Here is a 4,642-nt window from a genome sequence, read left to right as displayed (position 1 = left end):
TTTGGAATGGAAGACAAGAGCCCTACAGAGTTCTTTAATCTAGTTGCCATGCGACTCTTGCCTTGAGGATTATTAGGAAAAGAATTTCCATTTAAACTGACTGTGGTAATAAGAACACTGAGTGGGAGTCATGCAGCCTGGGGTCCATTCTGGATTCTAGTGAAGTTTCTGCCACAACCCACTTCATTTTCTTAGACACGTCACCTCATGTCTCATTTGTAGACTTGAGCTTATATCAGATAGCTTGTTTCCTCTGATGTTTTCAACCAAGAATTATTTATTGAGAGGCCGTGATATGCCAAGCTCTACGCTGGACACTAAGGAACCTGCTGTCACAATTGCTGACTGAATACAATAATCCAATCCCCTCTTGGAGAGAACAGTCTAGTGGAGGCGTCAGCCATTAGCAAATCGTAACAAAAGACCATAATTATAATTTCAAGGATGCCTTTTCATTGTAAACCTTCTTTTGCTGTTTTAATTTATTTTTAAGATGCGTGCTTTATCTTCACAAGTAAACAGAGGTTTGAAAATAAGCATCTGCAAGTTAGGCAACACAAGCCTGAGTTGTTCCTGACTTACTCCTCAGAGCAGAAAATTTAGGCTCTTAGGAAGAGAGAAAAGAAGTGGTTTTAGCTACTAAGCTAAATCCGTGAACTTTAAGGTTTGTATTATAAATCTGGTGTCTTCAGGGGTTAATGGATTAAACCAGCCCAACATTTCCTGAAAGGGAAACTTCAGAAATGCCATTGAAATATTCATATCGCTGTGTGTCACTGGTGAGAAGCACTGGAGACAGGTCTATAGCTTTGCTCCTGGTGCCTGTGGGCTTTTCAACATGAAACACAATTGCTCTGTCAGTGCTGTTACAAGGATGACAGCCAATTTTGTCTTTAAAAATCAACCTTTGGCATCTGTATTATTTCAGTGCTCTTGTCCTATTTAGCAAATGTACAGAAAATGGACGTCACAAATTTTCTCCAAGCTTGCAATTCAAAGTTATTTTTTTCCTATAACCTAGGAATTTTGGAAAAAGTTCTACTGTTTTCTTTTTAGTATCCATGGCAACTTTATTTTCCTCACTCTTCTTAAGTTCCAAAATATTGGGAAATTTTTTTCAGAACAGTTTCCTTTCATTTTAGCTTCTTTGTAGCTGGATTTTGAAGAAAGTTGCTTACAGATTTAATGTACAAAATATCTTCTTACTAAAAGTTAAGTTATTAAAAGCAAAGCTTCTTCTCACTTAAGCTTTACAAAAGGAGAAAAGCAACTAACAAAAGTGTAACATAACTGTGAGTGTAATGGCAATTAACTAAATTCTTCCAGGGGCTTTTTGATGCCTCTGTGGCTCCTGTCTGAACCCAGCTGCTTATGAAGGATTCCAAAGGTGCCCAGATAAATCAACACGTTGCTGGACTTATCTTGAACGTAATGAACCAAGAGCTCATGTCCTTGTTTCCCAGGAGCTCAATTAGCTGGAAAAAAAATACTGTTCAGTTGACAGAGATATATACCTAGTTTGCTTCAACTTCACACACCCAAAATGGACTTAACAGTGTGTCCCTATCATTGTGCTATTGTGTCAAAAGAAGTGGAACCCTAATAAATGTAGAATGGCCAAACTCAGCCTTTGCAGAAAGTTTTTCTACAGACATACAATTTACTAGTCATAAGTGACTTTAAAATAATCCCATCTTAGACTTTTGTCTTACAGAGAGCATTAATGCAGATCTAGTTCATAACCCTCAATGACATCCATCATAAGTCCTTACAGCATGCTTCAGTGCTCCTAGCCTTTCGTTTACTCTGTCCTCCTTAGAGTGCTACAACTTTCTCTCCTGGCCCAGTTTCTCACCTTTCTTCTCTCTCATGTCTTTTAGTATATGGATCGTCTTACCTTCTTCCAAATAGAAAAATATTCTTCATCTTTAGCAAGAAAGAGAAAAGGGAAATAAGTACACAATGGAGGATCACCTTTCACAGGCAGGATGATTGGAAGAAGGCGATGAGCATCACAATTAGCAACATGGATACTTACAGAGCATTCCTCCAGAGCCATTCCTTGGCCTGACATTCTAGTTTCCCATTCAATGAATGGCTATCAAGCCATTTACCACATTCCACGGACTATTATGGACCTTGGGCTACAACTGTGAGCAAGAGAGACAGCATTTCTTTCCTGTGTTATTTTTTCTCTTGCTGCTCTAACAAATTACCATATACCTCGTGGCTTAAAATAACACAACTTGATTATCTTCCAGTTCTGTGGGTTAGAAGTACAAAATGGGCCTCACTGGGCCAAAATCAAGGCATCTGCAGGGCTACATTCCCTTCTGGCAGCTCTAGGAAAGAATCCATTTCCTTGCCTTTTCCAGCTTCTAGAGACTGCCCACATTCCTTGGCCCAGGGCTCCCTGCTTCCATCTTCAAAGCCAGCAACATTGCATCTCTCCGCTCATTCTCCCATACTCATACCTCTCTCTGACTTTCCTCTTCTGCCTCCCTTTTGTACTTTTAAGGACCCTTGTGATTACATCGGGCCCACCTAGATAATCCAGAATAATCTCCCTACCTTAAAGTTAACTATCAGCCTTAATTCCACCTGCAACCTTAATTTCCCTTTGCTGTGTACCATCACATACTCACGGTTTCCAGGGTTACGATGTGGACATTCTTGGGGGGTATTACTCTGCCCACTACACATCCTCATAGACCTTACAGTTTAACAGCGGATCTACACAAGTGAGCGAGCAATCACCATACAGTGGGCTAAGTGCTGATGGGGTCAAGTCTGGGAGTGCCTAGAAGGGTCACACAGCAGGGACTTCCAGCTTACAGAAGGCTTTCCAGAGAAAGTGACACTAAAGCTGAGATCTGGAGGATGAGTAGGCATGGTCAATGGAAGCTGTGGTTGTAGGGGTGAGAGGGTGGGAATAATATTCCACGTAGAAGGAATACCAAGTATGGAATCCCAGAAGGCAGAGAGGGAAGAGGGACCCAGCCTCCAGGTCAGGAACTAAAAGAAGTTCCTTACGGCTGGGGCAAGGACTAGGTATCAGATGGGGACATGTGAGTCCAGAAAAGCAAATGAGGGCCAGATCGAGAAGAGGTGTGTCTCTTCCCATGTTGCTAAGTGGGAGGTGGGGTCAGGTCCTGTCCTGTTAGGAATGAGGAGCTACTGGAGGGTTTCAACCAGGGGCAGGCTGGGATTGGGTTGGCATTGAAAATAATCATTCTGGAGAATCAATTACAGGAAGGTCAAGTGGAGCATCTTATTAGTGACCTAAATGGGTGAAAGTAAAAGATCATCAAATAATTAGCATAACAGACTAGTAATCTCCTGTCAAGTTAACTCCAAAAAGAAGTAATGTTGGGGAAAGGACCTGAATGTTTTTAAGACGTGCTGGGATCTAAGTAATCCAATGCAGTAAGACCCCTCTGTAATATGGCACCCTACCAGATCGCATATCTAAAATTCATAGTGCAATTAATTCTACAAATTTGTCATTTAACTTTTAAATGCTCTTATTGACTTATTTTTACCTCTCGTGAAATTTAATTTCTCCTGGATGTTTGGCACTTCTTTTTCATCATACACAGATCTGACCAATAAATCTTTTCAAATTTAAAGACAGCAAAGTGTCACACTGCCCTCCAGGATTCTAGTCCTCATTTCCCCGACAATTTGGTCTGTGTTTAAAACAAAATAAAGGAAAAGGTTATAATTTAAACCTTTAAAGATTTATGAGAAGCATGCTGTCTACTTGGAAAAGTTGAAACCCAAAAAGTTGGAAAATCAGATGAATTGAGGAAAGTTTTTTTATACCTCTTATTTGTACTTTCCAAACCACCTGGGCTTGCCAGCTTGGATAGAACCTCTCATAGCTAGCTTTCTGGTGAGAGTTTTGACACTTCCACTTCTGGTTCCTATTGGAAATATCACAAAATAAGCCTTCTGTGCAAAGTTTCGTAATTATCATGCCAATTCAGGAAATTACAGAGAAGAAAAACTTAACCCAAAATTTCAGAACTTTAAAAGGCTTTAGTTTGAAATTAATGGTCAAGCTCTAACTGTTCTCCAAAATCCCTGAGTCAAAGATAAATACGTCAGAAAATAAAACTTTTAGCTCAAAGTAACAGAAGCCTGGACTAAATAGGCTTAAATATGAAACACTTGCTGTCTACTTCAAATTGAACTCAGGAGACAAATCACCTAGAGCTGGGCCAGCCACTTCACACGGTTGATGCTATCGCCCTTTCCTCTTTATCACCTTCAGCATCTGAAGCTCTTTCTGGGACTGCCCAATTTGTTGTCTAATTCAGGACACTTTTGAGTATGAAAGGGTGCGTTATCAATAATCACACTGGGACAGCAGGATTCATCTCATTCTCAAAATGGCTGCCACAGTTCCAAACACTGGTTCTCTCATCATAGTCAAATGCAAGAAGCAAGGAGAAGAGGATATAAGACCAAGCTTGTTTCCTGGGCCTGCTCCTTTTATTAGAAAGAAACTGCTGGGGCCTGCCTGGTGGCGCAGTGGTTAAGTTTGCACGTTCCGCTTCTTGGCAGCCCGGGGTTCGCCGGTTCAGATCCCGGGTGTGGACATGGCACCACTTGGCAAAGCCACGCTGTGGTAGGCGTC

General features: G+C 41.0%; 1 long non-coding RNA gene across 1 annotated transcript; it reads right to left on the bottom strand.

The window, feature by feature from the left end:
* Positions 1–481: 481 nt before the first annotated feature.
* LOC139085057 (uncharacterized) lies at positions 482–3,951 on the bottom strand. Its single transcript, XR_011543057.1, has 2 exons — positions 3,826–3,951; positions 482–3,689 (listed from the first exon to the last, which is right to left on the bottom strand). It is a non-coding gene; the product is annotated as an uncharacterized lncRNA (long non-coding RNA).
* Between the last annotated feature and the right edge of the window lie 691 nt (positions 3,952–4,642).

Source organism: Equus przewalskii, chromosome 8, assembly GCF_037783145.1.
Source record: "Equus przewalskii isolate Varuska chromosome 8, EquPr2, whole genome shotgun sequence".
Classification (NCBI taxonomy): Eukaryota; Metazoa; Chordata; class Mammalia; order Perissodactyla; family Equidae; genus Equus; species Equus przewalskii.
Note: the sequence above shows the minus strand (reverse complement) of the source record. Positions and strands in the feature narration are given on the sequence as shown.